This window comes from Falco rusticolus, chromosome 8 (genome assembly GCF_015220075.1).
Source record: "Falco rusticolus isolate bFalRus1 chromosome 8, bFalRus1.pri, whole genome shotgun sequence".
Lineage (NCBI taxonomy): Eukaryota > Metazoa > Chordata > Aves > Falconiformes > Falconidae > Falco > Falco rusticolus.
Window position 1 is genome coordinate 38,673,818 of NC_051194.1, and position 18,864 is coordinate 38,692,681.

An 18,864-nucleotide genomic window follows, 5' to 3' on the forward strand; every position below is an offset into this window, starting at 1 on the left:
TAGGCTTCTTAATTACCTCCATGGTTTCAGTTTGATGCAGTGTTCAGGTCTGAACCTTGGTTGTCGTGCAGTGGAGGCTGCAAACCTTCAGCCTCCTCTCGCCATAGGCTGGGTTTCTGTAGCACTGTTCCTGTCTTGCAAGGACACCCTTTGCTTCTGTGGCAGTAAAATGCAAAGAAATACCCTTGAGAAAGGGTGCTCTGCATTTGAGTTTTGGTCAAGGGTATGCCATAAAAATGACAGCATGGGACTTTGAAAAGGTCTGCTCGAGTGTAGTCAGAATAACATTAGACTGAGTAAATATTCTGGGAGCCCAGAGCTCATAACTTTCCCTTGCTTACTTTTGCAGGGAGTCAGCCTGTAGAAACTTATCGGTTCTCACATGGCTTTTAAACAAAGGTTGACCATGGACTCAGTGTGCTTTTATTTTAATCCCTTTTTAGAAGTGCTGATGTTGTCTTGACATTTGCCTGCTGGTAAGGGGCAGGTGTGCAAAATGCACACTGCTTGACGGTCGTTCCACTGTTTGCTTTATGAATATTGCTTCAGATACTTGTGTTTGGACAGGGGGTTCTCCTTTTGAGTCCAGCCCCTCCTTTCTGCTCAACCCCACCTTTGTGAACCAGGGCTTGCCTTATTTGCTTTTTTCCCCCCCTTGTTTTTGATGAAGTGAGTTCAACATGGCAAAGCAGACTGGGGAAGTGGTAAAGTTCCTGCAGGTCCCACTGCACAAAGCATGGTTTGGTTGGTGCTCAGCCCTCCTGAGAATCGTGGTCTTCATCCTGCAGGGACTAAGGCCAGATGAGCTGACAAAGGGCTGATTTTCAGCGTTGACAAAGTATGCCTGGTAAAAAAGAGGAAAAAAATGATAATTAAGAGATAGATTCTTCTCATCTCAGACAACTGGAAAGCTTCTGTCTTTCTAGTAATGTTTGTTACTGATTTCAGTCATTGCTTTACTCCATCTTTGTGTTTATTTTTTTTATCAGGCCAGTTTTGAGGATTTGTTACCTTAACCCCTGGCCATTAGGCTGGTCCTTCATGTGCTGAAACTGACCTTTGCAAATTCAGACCATGCTGAAAGTGCTTGGGCAGTGCAGATATGACCAGGCAGCAGACCAACCTGGCCAAAGGTCCATCAAGCCCATAATCTTGCCTTCGGTGGTAGTCAGCAGTGCACAAATTTGGAATTTATGAAGAGTATGGAGTGAGCCTTGCAAGGTGGTAACAGTGCTGTGGAAACCCATCATGCTGCTGACGCCACTGAGCCTGCGATTAAGGGATTTCTAGAGCACAGACCTGTCTGCTGGCTGCTCACAGAGGTACCTTCTTTGTTGGGTGAGGTGCCCTCCTGAGTTCTAGAAGTGAGGCTTCAAGTGCTGGAGGAGGCAAACAAACCCTCAGCTGTGTACATCACTGCGGTGTGTTGAAGCTTTGGGATAGGAAGATCCGCACGTACGAGACCAATTTGGGATTGCTCTTACAAATCCAGTTTGCTACCTGTTCACACCTCCTGGCGCCTCATGTATCCAGGAGCAACAGCCATGATGAGAAGGCAGGTCCCATTACTTGGGCTGTGCCCAGTGGAAGCACAGCCTTGCCCAGATCAGGTTTTTCCCTGAGTTATGTGCTAGGAGAGTTCAGCCTCCAGGTTGTGATTGCTGGCACTGTCCTGTCCCCTGGAGCTGATCAACCCTAGCAGAGCTGAAATGTGTCTCAGCTGACCTGAAAAACTGCTTATGATTGAAATGTGGTGGCCCCCTATAAATATTTAACTAAGCCTGTGTTTGTTTTTTTTTCCCTAGTTCTTCTCTTTTCTTTTTCCCAGACTGTGGGGATAGTCAACTGAATGCATATCCCCTTCATTGCATCCCATGATGAAGCAGCATTTTTCACAGTGAAATTATGCATCTTGCTGTCTCCCATCATCATTACCCATGTTCAAGACTGACATTGAGCTCAGTGTTGAGTTTGTGAATGCTCTAGTGGGAGGGTTTACAACCCGCTGTGGGCTGCCCACTGCCATGTATATCATAAGAAACTCTGTAGAGTTGCCATATAAACTATATCCTAAGAAGCTCTGTAGAGTGTGCAGTAAGCTTTTGCAGCTCTCTTGAAGCAGTGAACTCCCATCAGATTTACGAAACATTTTAATGGGGGAAGTTCCCAAAATTTTGTCCACGAGAGTTGTGGATGGGTGGGACTTCAGGCTGTGTGTCAGAAAAGTGTCTGCAGTGCAAGGCTGGAATTAGTGCAGTAACATGGCAAAGAAGGTTCCTCTGTGAGCTGCTGGCAAACTGGGCTGTGCTTTGGAAATCCCTGAAATTGTGGGCTGAGCAGTGTCATCAGCATGACCTGAGCTGGGATGACTGCCTGAAGCTGGTACCTGGGGCTTGTTGTGCAAGGTGTGCAGCCTGCCCTGTACTGGAGTAATGCCGAGCTAGGTTGCTCTCGTCTCTTTCCAACCGTGTAAGCATGCATGGTGCCTGGAGGGCATGTAGCCACAGCCTGGCAACAGCTGGGACATGCTAGATCAGATTCTGACCCTGTGATGGAGTTGGGGAGTTCGGTGGGAGGTGCTGGCTTCGTTGCAGGAGCAATGCCATGAGGTAGGGTCACTCACCGTTGCAGCTCAACACGGAGCAAATGCAATCTCCCCATTGTGGTGGTGGTGAATGGCTGCATTTCAGAGCCAGAGACATGGTGTTGGTTCCCCTCTGCTGCAAAGCCGGCCTTGCACAGCGCAGGGCTGGTGCAGTGCGATGCAGTGTTGCCATCCTGTCCTGGTTTGCGTGTCAGAGAGCAGGGCTTTGCTGTTTTCTGCTGGTGTGTCAGACCCTGAGCCAGGGTTGCAGGTTTGCTTTTTTCCCACCTAGGCGCATGCATCTGTTTTAAGGCAGCCAAAGTGCACGTCGGGCAAGACTGAACCTCCCCGAACCCTCCCAGCTTCCCAAGGAGCCGGTGTGGGGACCTTGGAGCAGGTTTAGACACCAACTTTTGGGCAAACATATGTTGCAATGATGCCTGGAGGGACTTCTGTCCCGGGGGCTTTCCTGTAGAGAGACATACCCGGGAAGCAGCAATAGCAAGTGACTAAATGTCACGGTTACATTCTTGCCATCTGAAAAGAGCTCCCTATTTTCTTTTGGCTGTGAAAATTAACTTCCCTTTTCTCCTCCCCGAGCGGGCGAGCTGGCTCCCGGTGGCCGTGCCCTCGTGGCGGATACACAGGACAGTCCAGGTCAGGCTGAAAGGAAAACCCTCCTACTGGGGGCTTTTCACTGTTGTGCTCCTTTCTAAAGAAAATGTGCAGGGCTTTTCCTGGCCCTTGTGAAGGCCAAGATGCAGGTCTGTAGCTGGAATAGGGTAAGACTGGCCTCATTTGGGAGCTCTTCTGGGTTTTGAGCTGCTCTCTTCCCTCACACATCCCCTGTGCTGCTGTCTGAGCTGTGTGGGATGGGGGCTGGCATCCAGCTTTCTGTTATCCGTGTGATTAACCTCATCCCTCCCTGACTGTGGTTCTGCTGCCCCCAGGCACAGCCTGGCCATGGACACCTGCATTTGGCCCCTGCTGCACTGTAAAAGCCCTACCTGGAAGTTAAGGAAACTGAGGCAGGTACCACTGTGTCCATTCTTCTCGGGGGCTACTTATCCTTTTGTCCTGGAAGACTCAGTGATGGGATTGTATCTCAGGAGAGCAAGTTTCTTAGACTGAGCAGCTTGCTAGTTGCTCCAGTGATGAACACTACAGAAAACGTGATGGTGCCACGCGTCACCTAGTTTGAAGATGCCAAGGTGAGGAAAATATTGAAAAGGCTCCAAAGCAAAATTCCCTGGTATATTTCTGAGTTTATTTTAATACTCTTTCCAATACCAGAAGCCTGGACTTTTGTGGGATGGGAGCCCGACAGGTAAGGAATGATCCAGCAGCTGCTGCACCTAGGAAAAATCAAGAGCTTGCTCCTGATTTGCAAAAGGCTCTGGGATCTCCTTGGAGCCAAGAAGAGGATATGCACCAGTATACCCATGCTGACCATGTGCATTCAGACCAGCTTGTTCATCCCAGCCCCTCTTGCCTTCTTGCTTTGCTGCTCTTTTTTTCCCTAGAGCCCTGTACCTTCTTCCCATTGCATTTTTTTGATCAGCAAGGTTTTTTTTTTCCTGCTATAAAGTGCTGCTCTCTCTTTCTTCCTCTTGTTTTCTCTTGGTGCATTTCTGCCAGCCTCACCTTCTCTCCCCATGCCTGCTCTCAGATTTGAGTATTTTCAGCAGGTGCTAGCAGGCTCATTTTGACATGTCTGGCTCGGTGAAGACCTGTTGAAACCTGCTGTTGCTCCAGAGAGAGGAGCTGTCGGGGGCTACCCCGCCGGGGTGGGAGGGTCAGGTGCAGAGCTCTGCATGAGCACGTCTGGGAGCTGTGGAGGTGACACACTGGGTTTGGAGTACAATGGAGTCCACATGTTCGTTCCTGCTTGGGGCTGATAATTTCAGTTTGGCTGCCAAATCATAAAAAAAAAAAAAAAAGAGAGAGAGAAAAAAAAGGAAAAAGCAAAATCTAAGGTTTTGTTCAGGTAACTGAAATATTGGTGTTTCTCCTTGGGAGCACAAAAGAATCTCAAAAGAAGCTTGCAAAGATGTTGAGGGAGACCAGCCTCAAAAAAATGTTTACCATTTGAGCATCTTTAAAGAAAGCAAAGGGAATGAACTGAGAGCCAGACTCAAAAGTGGCCCCAAAGAGCATGCCACCAGTTTACCCAGTGACACAGGATGTGCAAAAAGTGGCCCCAAACTCTTCCTTTGCCTGAGACATGAATACAGACTGTCTGGGCTCCCATACTGCAACACTTGGGTCTCATGAAACGTTGATATTCCAGTTGGCATAAGCAGCTGGTGGTTTTTGGGGGAGAGCCTGGAGGAGTCTAGTGATCCTGCTTGGCTTGGTGAGAAGCAGCTGCAGGAGCCCCAGGATCTCTGGCTCAGTGGGTGTGGAAGAGTTTAGTTCCAAATGGCCAGGCTCTTGGTGGCTTGTACTTTCATTGCTCTTCCAGTTCTTGCTGAAATTGTGCAGTTAACGAACCTCTTGGTGGAGCTGCTGGTATGTAGGCTCCCCTCCACACAACCGGCCCCAGTACCACAATCCGCTATTTCTTTTCCGTCTAAAATGACCAAAAAGAAGCCTTGGGTTTGACCATAAGCAGACCTTTTTGACTTGGTTGCTGTTATTGCTGTGATTAAACCCAAACAAAACCAAAACCTGGAACATTTTCTATGTGTCCAGTTTTATTTCCTTCTTTTTTCCAGGTCATCAGCCAAACCAAAAGGCCCCAAACAGACACCAGGTGTTTGCACTGTCTTGGTTTTCATGCAAACATGCAGTTGCTTTATAAAAACGTGTGCAAGAATTCGAACTACTTTGGGGTTTTCCTACTCACTCTTTCTCAAGGGCTTTGGAAAGAACTTCTCTTTTCTGTTGCAGCTGTACTGAGATGTTTTACTCCTGGTGCTCTCCCTCCAAGACAGGGCAAGGAGTGGTCATCAAGAAGCTATGGAGAGAGCAGTGTGACTGTGAACCCAAGTGGACTTTGGAGCAAAGCCCTACAATGAAGTTTTCCGGGAGGTGGGGGGGTGGGTTGTTGTTGACCCTCAGGAAGGGTTAATTGTCTGCACCTGCAGCCACCCCTTTTCTCCCCTCCTGCAAAATGAACAGTTTTCCTGGAAGCCCATCCCAAAGCTGGGGATGGTGTCTTGCTGTCACATAAAGCAGTGCAAATCCATTGCCTGGACTACACCTGGACTGGTGCCAGTCCAATTTCCAGAGAGTTGGGGGGCGACTCTGCAAGGAAAGTTTTCCTAGGTTTCGGTAATTTGGGTGACCATCAGGGCATGCAGGCTGAGACATATGCGGACATTCACCTCTTAGCTCTTTTTTTTTTCCAGTGACCTGAGATGCTGTCTGTCTCTTCAGCATGCAAATTCCTCTCTGCTTTGCATCGCCCGCCCGTAATTCAAACCGGGGCAAATTGCTTTCCTCCTCTGCTGATATCCGTTTTCTGACTTAGCGTTTCTGCTGTCATTGAGTTTTGGCCTTCACCCTTTGGGGGCTGGCACCCACTGAACCCAGCTGAGAATGTGGCCCTTTGTGCCGGAGCTGTTTGCAGGAGCTGGGGAGCTTTGCCTTCCCTGCTGTGAGCCTTTTTGGCTGGCGAATGCATGCCCTTTTCTGGTGGGGAGGGATTTAGGGATGAGGAGGAGGTGAGAGCGCTCCTTGTGCTGGAAGAAAAATGATGAATGACTCTCTTGTGCTTCTGAACAAAACCAGGAAATCAGAGGGGGGGGTGTGTGTGAGCAAAAAAAGAGGAAATGAGAAACAGTACAGAGGCCTCCCCCGCCTTCATGTAAGCAATCACTCCACAGCATCTGGAGTCCAGTAAAAGGGCCGTTCCCAGGAGACGTAGCACTCGCCAGCCACACAGATCTCCTTTATTGCAAACTCCTGGGGTGTGCACCCCCGCCTGCCCCGTGCTGGCTTGGAGGGTGGCCCTGCACCCAAAAACAGCTTAACAAGGGCAAACCAAAGCTCAGTTTCCATGGCCGTCGGCACCGGAGACGCACATGTCTGGCTTAGCTGGCAGGTCATGGTCTGGAGCCGGCCCGAGGATATGGTTGCACTGCTGTCGAACCAGCCGGAGCACCCGGCACGGTGTTTGTGCTGGCGTGCTGCCTTGCAGCGGCGGCGCTGACGGTACCTGGCCAGCGTCGCGTTACAGCAGCGCAGACGATGCGGTGATACCCTGTCTGGCATGAAACCTGCTGGAGTGAAGTCGCCCCTCCTGCTCTCTCCCCCGAAGTTGTTTTGGACACAGTAGAAGCAGCAGGGATGAGCGCAGAGCAGGTCACTGGCCGTCGTGGTTTGGGTCTGATTTTAAGCACCCTCAGGACGGAGTTAGTATCTCAAGAAACCCTGACATAAGCTATTTATTTGATGCAGGAATACATAACTCTGGTGGGGTGGGAGGTGATGGCACTCCAGGACAAGCCATGGCCAATGAGGTCTGTATGAGGAGAGTGGTCCAGCCAAGCTTGGCTGTGGCTTGTTCTGATGTAGCCACATCCACCTCCATCCCTGTGAGGTGTTCCGAGCACACTGCAGTCCGGTGGCACAGTTTGAAGCGCCTTTGCTGCTGGTTAAAATATGTGTCTGGTAGGGACCTTAGCAGGCCAGACATCCTCAGTGTAATCTCGCTGGTGTTACTGATCCAGGCATTGTGGAAGGGGCTTGTCAGCAGTGGGGAAGCTATTCCTGAGCATAGCTTTAAAGTTGTAACACAGGTTTCAGAAGTAGAGACCCTGTGAGGAGAGTGGCTCTCACCTGTTTCCAGCTGCAGATGATCACAGCTGAAGCAGATGAGCATCTTAATTATCTCAGCCAAAACACCAGCTACTAGCTTGGTTGCAGCTCTTACAACTCTGTTGTCTCCATAAGTGTCACCTGAATTTAAATGTTGGGTGGGAGCAAGGTTGGCTGGCTGGCTCTTTCTCCTTCCCAGGGTGAGTAGAGCTGTTTTTCCCCTGGATGTAAGTCTCTTGGTGTGGTTTATCCTACTGTCCTCCAGTCTGAGAATGGTGAGTGTTTCTGAGATGGCATTTGGGTCTTGCTTGGGAATTTTCAATGTTCAGGGCTCTGTAGAAGAATTGCTAGTAACAGTAGTAATGCAGATACTATGGACCCACTGTGCTAATGGATGTTTTTATTTCTTATATTGAGAGACTATATCTTCAGCCAGGCTTTTAACGCAGTGCTTGCTCACCTGGTTGCATGACTCCACTTTCATCCTTACAAATCTGCAGGATTGAGTGTGTGTGTCCGAAAAATACATTTATTCTCCTGTGTGGGCATGAAGAGAAATTTTTCTGTTGTGAAAAGGTCAGTCTAAATCACCACCTTGAATATTTGCAGCTGCTTTTGAAGTCCCCTCTTGCCACCTTGTGAGCAGAAGAGGATCCTCATCCTGTTTCACAAATGCAGTGTGTCCTCAACGCGTATCTCTGCTTGGCATGTTCCCAAAGGAGCTTCTCCGTGAGGGACTGTGGGGAGAAATGTCTGGGCTTGTGGAAGGGGCTGTGAGCGCTCACGTGAAGGAAAGGCAGAAGCACCCTAATTGCAGAAGAGTCACAGACACCCTGCTGTGGGAAGAGACAGTGAATAAAATTTGGTTACATCCTTGCAAACTGGTATTTTCAGGTTTTCCATAACCAGTTAATGGTGGGGTTGGTGGTGATGCAAGGGATTTGGGCTGTTCATCTAGGGTAGCCTCCATGTAAATCTGCTGGATTCAAGAGGAAAAGCAACATTGCTCTTGAGTTTAATAGCAGCTCCCAGGGTTGCTGCATCTCTGGAGGAGTTTGCTAAGAGGGACAGTATTGCAAGAACTCTCAGCTCTTCTGTCCATACCCACTAGGGCAGCACCTTCCTGAGCTTACTCTGCCTCTCTGCTTGTGTCCTAGGCTCTGGGTGCTCTAGGAGGGTTGTAGGGAAACCAGAAAGTGCCTCCACTCTTCCCGCTGCCTGTGTGAACCACAGGGTCAGCTTTGGAGTGACCCCTGAATTGCACGCATCTGGGGGGAGTGATCGGAAAAGGCAGTCCTAAGCCCTGTCTGCAGGGTCTGAACTGTGCTGCTGTGGGCTTCTGAGCTGGAGAGTAATCGTGTGCCTGGCAGGTGGCAAGGCTAAGTTTTGTGTTTCATTTGATCGGGGACCGGCCTGGGAGCTGGATATCTTTTTTACCAGCAGTTATGTTAAAACATATGGGGAAAATGTAAGTCTTTGTCCTTGTGCCAGCAGTGCCCATAGGAGTCTGGTGAGGAGTGACCAGTCCCTAAAGGAGGGCAGCTTATGATTCATCCTATGCCCCCTTTTAGTTTTACACCAGCAATGCTTTAAAAGCAGGGTCCTTGGGTGGCCAGGGCAGGGGGGGTTACTGAGTCAGCACCTGTTGCTTCTGCTGTATCAGACCCTGGGCAGGGGCATGAAGTTTTGGGGAAAATCCAGAGTATTGCAGCCTCCTCCACTGGCTGCACCTGTGCAAGGGAGACCTCAGGCTCTCATTAGCATTTGAGCCTGGTGAGCTTACTTTCTTTGGAAGTCACTTGATTGGAAACCTCGGGCTGGTTGGCTGGATGACTGTTGTATTTTGGTCCTGAGCCCTTCAAATTAGCTGGGCCCACTCAAAGGGAGAGAAATCTTTGGTCTCATCTTCCTTGGGAAAAGCTCTTTAGGGAAGCCTGACTCCTTTGTGGTTTCCATAACACCACGCTGAGGTGTCTGTGCGTCCTGATGTCTTACTAATTTGCCAGTCATGATTTTTTTTGAGTTATTTTTAACAGGCGCATTGTGCAACTAATGGGCTTTTTATTGGTGGTAAACAAGCCAAGCTGCTAGGCAGAAATGCTGCTGAGGCTGGACTGGCAGGCGTGCCTGTCAGTACTGTAGAAATAACTTGTTTGCTTTTTTCCTTTTTAAAAAATTGAAAAAAGAACAAAACCCTGTGGCTCTACTGCAGCCTGATGTTACTGCTCCCACCAACCTCCCCCATGGAAGCGGCAGCACAGCAGCTGAGGTGCACGATCTGCGCCTCATGGACTGATTTCTGGGTCAAAACCTGCTCTCTGCTTTGGTTTAAGGGGCTGTAGCCTCTGGTGAGGAGGTAGTGGCTTTGCCCACCGTATTTGGATCATGCAGGGCCCACTTCTGCCCTGGCAAAAGGAGCTGCTTCCTACCAGGCTGTGGCCAGGATGCTTGGGGCTGAATGTGGTGGGGTCTTGGTGGGGGCTGCAGAAAACATCCTGTCTGTTATGATGCTTCTTACTTGATAAGCTCAAAACCAGCTGTGGGCACACAGCATTTCAAAACCCTCTTGGAATGGGAGCGATGTTGTATCAGAAACCCATATAATCAGGGGAAAAGCAGGTACCGCTGCGAAGCATGCGGCTGTTGCCTGAGCATGCCTGGTGATGCTCGGTGTGTGAGCCCTGGCCCGTCACCCCAGGCTGTGTGTGGGGCATGGGGGCTTGCACGGAGGTAGCAGCTACCCATGGGCTCAGCCTCTGTCCCTGCAGTATGTGTGCCACTGCTGTCCAGGCAGTGAAAAGTCCAGTCCAAGTGAAAAGTATCAAACTTGACTGGCCAAGAAAAGAGTGCTGACCTATTTTGGACACATTTATATTCAAGTTGCTTCTCTCTGTCTCTGAAAAAGCTGTCATGACTCCAATACTTTAAAAAAGAGTTTCCCCTCCCATAGCTTTTGTTTTTAACAGGATATAATCTAGAACTAACATCTGTATTTTCCAGTAGTTGGAATAATTGTCTTATCTTCTCTTTTCGTTTTCTTGCTGAAACAGCACTTTTGCAGAGCAAAGCCAGCTCTGAACTGTAATACAGCTAAACCTTCAGTTGCATTGCATCTTGGTTTCTACAGGTTCTCTTATTTTAAAGTCTTTGCTACACTTTGAAGTTTTCAGACCAAAATGGAAAAAAGTTGAAAATATGTTTCTGCTGTCTCTGATCATGAACAAAATGTCATCTAATGTAAGGTCACAAAAATTATGGAAAGCTGTTGGGTTTAGTTTCTGGGATTTTTAAAAGTATACTTTCCTTCTATAACTTACTGGCTATATGACTGCTGAAATCTTGGATCATTTCCTGAAAGGTCTTATGTTTGGGTTTTTTCTTTCTTGTTTTGACAGCTATGTTCTCTAGCTTTATGTGCTGCAGTTCATAGTTAATTTCTGATGTCTTTTAAATTGAAACTGTAATGTCTATGACAAAATTGTATCATTGGAATGATCGTAAAATTTGAACAGCTCAGACAGTGCAGCCATGTGCAGTAACCCTAGCTGGATACTTGTCATCCTGCATATTTTAGGACTTGCATTTCTTACTGTCTACAGTAGGAATGTAAGTCAGATACTTCACCAGCAGGAAAAAGAAAGGCAAGTGCTATGGTTCTGTTATCCATATGAATGAGTGATAGTTGTTTTAGTCTATTGTATTTCATTATTCCATGATTTTTCCTGCGTGAGTACATACAGGAATACTTGGCCATCAAAAGACCAGACTATGACCCCTGCAATACAAAATAATGTTTTTTTAATATATATATATATTTTACATGTGTATAAATAGTTGCAATGGACACCATGTCTTTGCTTTCAGTAGAGCAGTTCTAGGTGACCAATCACCCTAATGAGGAACATAACTTAGAGTAATGATGGGCTTCAGAAGAGACGCTTATTTTGTCTCCTGAGTACCTTCCATAAGCTGTAGCAGATGAGCAGTGCTGTTGACATTTCCTGGTCAAATCTGCTGGGGTGCTTCACATCAACAAGGAAATCAGGAGTTTACCAAATCCTTCCGGGATCTGCTGGATTAGGCATAATGGGAGGCTGGATGCCTAGGGACTCTCAGGAATTAATGATGTGTATATAGTCTGGATTAGTTTTATCTGTAGCAGGTTTAATGCAGTATACCTATTGAGAGTTGAAATGCTTTTTGTTCAAAGGAAGCAGAATTCTGCCTGCATATAAGGCGGCACACTCAAAGGAGGGATGCTCTGTATTAAGTTGGCGTGTTTAACACAGTTTAGCTACTCCACCGTGGAAGTGAATTCAGATTAAATTTTTCCTGTGTAAACAAGGCAGTTGCCAGATTTATTTGTGATGAATTGATGCAGTGAAGTGGATGTTGTAAAGAATGTCTGTCCTGAGCACAGGGAATGTTCCCGGAGCTGACATGAACTGTTGCTGGCTGGCAACACCAGCAGAGCTGGGGATGGAGAACACTTTGGGGAATGCCTTAGACCCTCCATTTCAGCACTTAGCCCTCATATATCCCATGCATGCTACATCAGGTCTCAAGCCACGGTTTTCCTGTACTTGCAGTACAGGAATGCAGCTCATGGAGAGGGTTTTTTCATTTTCCTTGAGTCCCCCAAAATTCAGTCCCTTGTACTTTGGCTTAGCTGTCTTCATGGTGCTAGTGGTCTTGTGCGCATGTGTGTTGGCTCTACACCTTGCATAACAGAAGGTCAGTAGGGGAAATTTTTGATAAAGTTACTGGGGAAAACTTCTGCTATTCTGGACTGTCAGTTTTCTGGAGAGGTTTGGATCTAGATCTGAGGCATGGGTGTTCTTTCCCTGTATTGCTGCCACCATATTTGTCTCTAATGAGGAAGACTGATTAAATTACAGTGCACCTCTGTTAGGGAGCTGCCATACTTGCACATTAAGTTTCATATTAGTTTCTATTTTTCATGTGGTGAGTAATCATGCTCACACATCCAGAGGGCTGAGGAAAGAGCAGCGCACAGCAATTGCTGGATATGCATTTCAAAATTCCCTGTGGAACGCTGTCTAATTAGATTTAATGAGCTGGCTGGTGAGCATGCACGTGCGTGTGTGCTTTCACCACCTCTCTAGCTAACAGGATCAGAAGTGCTCATGTGTGTTCGAGCACATGGGAGAGATGTTTTTTGCACTTGCAGAGAGCAGGTTTGAAGCAGACTTGTACCTGTGTTTGTCATGTCTGTGCTGTAATGAGAGACTCCGATTGTGGAGGTGAAGCATTTGATAATGCAGGTGGTAAATTGGAAGGGAGGCTTGCTGTGTTTTCAGCTGCTTAGGTGAGGAGGGATGGGAGCAGAGCATCTTTGATAGCTGATATCCCATCCTCTGTAACATACTTCAAAAAGCTACAGTAAGTCACGGTATGTGTGCCACCAAGCTATCAGGGGAAGGTTTTAATTTAACTGGAGACAAATGGTCCATGAGGCTGGGGTTTCAGTGGGTGAGGTGGGTAACAACCCTCAGGTTTGCACCTTGCTGCGTCTTGGTTCTGTTCCACTGGCTGGCTTCCCGTCCCTCCATTGCTGGAGACAGCCCTGAGTTGGCTGTGTGTAATTTGGCTTTTTTGGAGGGGTCACGGCCATGGGTCAGTGCCTCTGTTTCCAGGAAGGACCAGTCTAAGTAAAGAGCTCTCTGCTGGGAGGGTGGCCATTTTAATGAGGGGTTTCTCTTTGTGCTTTTTCTTTTTTTTTTTATTAATTAACCTTTGTTTTCTGTCAAGAAAGCTGTCCTGAGGCACAACTTAGCAAGGCAAACATGCCTGGACAAAGGGAGAATTAAGCCTGCACAGAGGGAGGGGAGAGGGTTACACCTCTAATTACTTTGTGTGCATGTAATTTTTTTTTTTTGCCCTCTAGTGATTGATGGGTCTTGAAAGGACTTGCCGGGATTGGTGTGTGATTCACTGGGCAGAGCGTGTTCTGGGCTGAAGCTGCGGGCTGTCTGGACCTGGATGCCAATGGCAGGCAGTGCCCCCGTGCTGGTGTTGCTCATGCCTGAGTCAGTGCTGGTGCAGCACAGCTGCTCCTGAGCTGGGGCTCAGGCTGTGCGTTTTGCTACTTGTGCCCCAGCTGAGCCAGACTGGAGGATGAAGAGGCTTGGTTCTGCCACGTGAGCACTGTCTTGAGTGGGGTGGGAGCATGTGGAGCAGCATCTCCTGGTAGTAGTGTGGGTGCTCAGAGCCATCCTGAGCAGATGTGAAGCACTGACCTGCAAAATTGCTTCTGCCAGCTAAGAGGCTAGAGAAGGAGGCAGTCCTGAACCCCTTCCATGCATCCATACTCCCAAATAGAGAGACAAGCAGGGAAAAAGGGATTGGTGCTGTCCCACCTTCCCAAGGAGCAGCAGCTTCCAAACCACCCAACCTGCCATCCTGTGACTTTCTCTGATCTCCATGCCTGGTCCTGGAGTTTATGGTAGATACCCAAGCTCTCCTGAGCAAAATGGGACCTGGGTTTGGCCAGGAGGGGAGTTAGGGCTCATGATCTTCTTGGGAGAAGCAAGAAGAGGGAAGAAGGGGAAGTGGGGTGGAGGTGAAACTTGGTGAATAAGCAGTTGTGGGGCTGGTGTTTAGGGAAGAGGAGGGGAAGCTGGGACTGCCTGGGAGGAGGAACTTGTGGAGTAGTAGGCTCCAGTCCTGGCCTTGAAGCCAGTGGATTAGGAGGACTTGTCAGGGTGCTGGGGGTCTGGTTTTGGGCAAACAGTGAAAATACGATGTGGAATTCAAGGATGGAACTCCAAAGCCAGTGCATTTGGCATCTAAAGATTCCACTGGAGGGAATGCATTTTAGCCTGATTTCTATAAAGGTGTTCCCTTTCCCACTAGTTTTTGGATCCATTGACCAACTCTGTGCAGGTGGGGTGGTGCAGAGGTCTGACCAGTGATTTCCTTCCTGAAAGTTTCCTGAAAATCTTTGGCTAGGTAGAGGAGGAAAAGCCCTGCCACTGCTCACTTGGAGAGGAAGGCTGTAGTGTGGGTTCAACTGGCATATTAGACATCAGGGCATCTACATGGGTGCCAGTGCCCAAGATGCACTCACGGGTAGCGCCGCTCCTGAGGTGGATGGCTCTCCCTTTGGGAAACAATGCACTTTAAGCACCAAAATCATGGTATCATTTCGGTTGGAAAAGACCCTTAAGATTGAGTTCAACTGTTAATCTAACACTGCCAAGTCCGCCACTAAACCGCGTCCCTGAGTGCCACATCTACACATCTTTTAAATACCTGCAGGGATGGTGACTCAGCCACCTCCCTGGGCAGCCTGTTCCAATGCTTGGCCAGCCTTTTGGTGAAGAAATTTTTCCTAATATCCAGTCTAAACCTGCACTGGCACAACTTGAGGCTGTTTCCTCTTGTCCTATCACTTGGAAGAAGAGGTTGACACCCACCACTCTACAACCTCCTTTCAGGTAGTTGTAGAGAGCAGTATGGTCTCCTGTCAGTTGAGGGGTGCCTTTACCCCCTTCTTCCACCTCCCAATTTCCTATTCTTACCAGGTGGAATGCTTTGGACACCCGCTCCTCCCCTCTTGGGGACTGCTGCCTTTGAGGAAGGGTCATTTTGGTGGTTGTTGCTGAGAGGATACTGTCAGCCCCAGGGGTCTGGGGTGGCTCTTGGTCCTGCAGGGTGTGGACCCTCCTGTGTATCTCAGTCGGTCCTGGTAGGAGACAGCATGCAGGGCAAAAATGGGCCTTTGGCCTGGGTCACTTTGGTTGCTTTTAGGATTGTATGGAAATACAGTGAGATCACTCTCACTTGGGGTGATGTGGCCAGAAGAGAGATTATTGCAGGGTTAAATTTTGCACATGGAATAAGCCTAACCCTGCCATGGCAGCTGGGAAATGCAGGGGAGGGGGCCCTTCCTTGTGCCGAATGGTTCCAGGTTTTCATCCTATAGCTCGAGAAGAGGGCTTACCCGCTACTGGGCATGCCACTCAATAACTTGAGTAGATCTTACTGTTGGGACTCTCCCCACACACCCCCACCCCCAGCTTTTCCAGCCTTCCCTTCTTTATTTAACCAATTCCTCTTTCCTGCTGGGAGGTCATCCCATGCTTTCTCTAAAACATTGAAATTTATTAAAATACTTGTCAGCAGATCTTTTCCTCCCCTCCTATGAATATGTCTTACATTGTTTTTGTTAACAAAAAATTGTCTCTAGCAAAAGGGAACGAACGTGTTTGCCATTTTGCGCAAATTTCTCTTCCAGTTGGGGGTGTGTGGGGAAATCAGTCTCCAGTGTCACCTGTTTGTTTGGTTCCCCCAGCTCTTTTCTGCTGATGAAGATCAGTTGCATCTTACAACTTGTGACAGGGTTATAAGAATTTTTGTTTTTAAACAACAAAACCACACAACTGTCTGGGGGTTCTTTTATTAAGCGGAGCTGAGGGACTGCAGCAAACTACCTCTTTTGCAGGAATCCCTTTTGACTTGAAAGGAATTATTCATGCAGTTACACAATCCATGTTGAATTTTCAATTTGTCACAGTTTTCCCCTGCCCCCTCCCTTTTGTCTGCCAGCCCAACTAGGCTCCTGCTGAGTCTCTACATTGACTGACATGCTTTAGGAAGAGTCCTAATGTGTAGGTGCAGTCCTGATCAGGCAGCCCTGCGTGCTCAGAGATCTCTGCTTGGAGCAAGTGGCTGCAGTGCAAAATGTGGGTCTAGAGTCTCTCCCAGTTAAAGGTTGTCCCTGCCAGGAGGGAAAGCCATAATTTTTCATCACAAATTCTTTTCTGAGAGGCTGTGGTTGCCTGGTGTCTCAGCTGCTCTTCTTGCATCTGTGTGGGAAAGCCGGTAGCATTTTCAAGCGGTTCACATTCCTTGCAGGAAGAAATCTCAGAGGACTGCGTGATCCTCTGCAGCTATAACCTGAACATGGTCCCAGCACAAAGGTTTTGGGAAAAGCCCTCTGTTCAGTAATAGTGGCTCAAATGGGTGGGCTGAGCTCACTGTTTTATTTTGCTCAAACAATTTCAGATGTGAGATGGTGTTCACTGCTTATCCTGATGTGGGAGAGCTGTGCCACCTGCAATAGCAACCTGAGATGCTGCTGGCACCTGTTAGATGTCAAGTAGGAGCCTACCTGTGCTACACATCTGACCTGTGCTGGGCTGACCCTGGCTGGGTGCTGGGAGCCCACCTCAGCTGCTCTGCCTGTCCCCTCCTCAGCTGGGCCCGGGAGGGAAAATACAGTGAAAGCTTTGTGGGTTGAGATAAGGACAGAGAGGTCCCTCTACAATTACAGTCACAGGCAAAACAGCCTCAACTTGGGGAAAGTAATTTATTACCAATCAAATCAGACTAGGATAATGTGAAATAAAACCGAATCTTAAACCACCTTCCCCCCTCCCCTCCCTCCCCCCGGGCACAGCCTCCCTCCCGGTGTCTCTCCTGGGGCCGGGGTCAGTCCCTCAGCCCTGGTCTCTGCCCCCCTTCCCCCTCGGGGGGGGCTCCTCACACCCTGCCCTGCCCCAGCCCGGGGTCCCCCCGCGGGGCGCAGCCCCTCAGGCACAGGCTGCTCCAGCCGGGGTCCCCCGCGGGGGCACAGGCCCTGCCAGCGACCCTGCCCCAGCCGGGGCTTCCCTTGGGCTGCGGGCACCCCCTGCCCCCGCGGGGCCCTGCCCGGGCTGCGGGGGGATCTGCTCCCCCGGTGCCCTCCATGGGCCGAGGGGACAGCCCGCCTCGCCGGGGGCTTCGCTGTGGCTGCCGGGGCATCTGCTCGGGCACACGGAGCCCCTCCTGCCCTCCTCCTCCATGGCCTTGCTGTCTGCAGAGTTGCTGCTCTCGCGCAATCTCCCTCCAGCCCCAACTGCTGTTACACAGGGGTTTCCCCATCATTAACTGTGTTACCCCAGAGGCGCTGCCATCACTGCTGATAGGCTTGGCCTTGGCCAGCGGCAGGTCTGTCTTGGAGCTGGCTGGCACGGGCTCCATCGCACATGGGAGAAACTTCTAGCAGCTTCTCACAGAAGCCACCCCTCTAGCCCCCCTGCTACCAAAACCTTGCCATGCAAACCCAATGCAGCATCAGTTTAAAATCATAGTTTGGCATGGGTTGTTGCTTCATCAGTTCCATGTAAAAATAATCCTCCACTTCCAAGGAACCTGCATGGGGTTTGAGCTTGTGTAGGCATGAGTATCAGCATCGTGCAGGGCAGGGGCTTCTCCTGTTGGTGCAAGCAGGGCCATTGAGCCCAAGCCTGCTCTGCCTCCAGCCGTGAAACAAAATGGCTTAGCCTCAATCGCCCCAGATGCCTGAATTTCTTATGAACTGACTAAAGTGGAAGCAAGGGGCTGGATGTGTTGAGCCTCCTGGGGACATGTGCAGTTGAGGCTCAACCTGCACACGCGGGTAGCTGCCATGGCTCAGCTTGTGGCCCAGGAGGCTGCTGAGCAGGGTGTGAGTGCCCTGTGCTGCCCCAAATGCGCTTGCACTAGTGCTGCTCTCAGGTCGGGGGGATCCTGTGCATGTGCACCCTGATGGGGTGGCAGGGAAGGCTCCTCCTGTGCCCTTGCTCTTGCTGCAGGGCCAATGGTTGCTAAGTGTGCAATAGTTGTCCTGAGGCAATGGTCAGTGTGGTTCCTGATAACCTTCGTGCCTGTGTGCTTCCCCCTGCTCTGGGATAGAGGGGGAGCTGTGGGATGGCCTCATGCTGAACAATCCGTGCAGTGGGCGATGCCCAGGCAGCACCAACGCACGTGTTGGCTCTGATTCACGGCGGTGGTGCAGATGTCTGTGGTATGTGGGCTGGAGCCAAACTGCTGTGAGACAGGGGTAACATGGATTATTATTTTCATTTTACTCCTTCCATTCAATACTTTGCAAGGATCAGTGGAAGGGACTGCAGATAACAAAGCTAGCTGTTGCCATTTATAAAAGTAATTTCTTTTGATTGCCTAAAAGCTCCAGCAGAGAAAATACTAAAAATTCACTTGTTCTTGTTTCCAGGGTGTTCATGCCTTGGAGATACACCAAGATGGTAGAATAGGAAGATGTAAGAGAGGGTATACATTTCCTGGGACTGTGGTCAGTAGTCTGAAGAACTGTTCACAGAAATGTAAAACAGAGCAGAATAAAGCCAGTCAGCCACTCCCTAGAGACCACTTTTGCTGCTCTCCCTTGGTACAGTACAGGCCTTGTACCTGACACCCTCATCTTTCCCTGTGCTGATTTCTGTTACTAATTTCTCTTGCTGCAACAAGTGTTAAAATCCCAGCTGCTAAGCAGCAGGCCTGGGCTGTGTTTCAACACCCCCCCCACCACCACCATCCCCCCTTTCCCAGGGGCTGTAGACGTGCCTGTGCTTGCATCCTCTGTGCTGTGTCCTCCATCCTGACACAGCTTTCTCCTTTCTCTCTCTTCTCCCTCTGCCTCCCGTTTTTGAAGGGTTGAGGTGGGAGATGTGATGCACAGTGGGGTTTTTAAAGGGGTATGCCTGAGGAGAGCACAAACCATGAGAATA

General features: G+C 49.3%; 1 protein-coding gene and 1 long non-coding RNA gene across 2 annotated transcripts in view; one reads left to right on the forward strand and one right to left on the reverse strand.

Moving 5' to 3' along the window:
* IGFBP2 (insulin like growth factor binding protein 2) overlaps nt 1–18,864 on the forward strand; it is a 67,656-nt gene that overhangs the window by 11,135 nt on the left and 37,657 nt on the right. The gene's annotated exons all lie outside the window — the stretch shown is intronic.
* Nucleotides 5–17,330, reverse strand: LOC119152550. The gene is made up of 3 exons (XR_005105804.1): nt 17,252–17,330; nt 6,413–6,417; nt 5–16 (listed from the first exon to the last, which is right to left on the reverse strand). It is a non-coding gene; the product is annotated as an uncharacterized LOC119152550 (long non-coding RNA).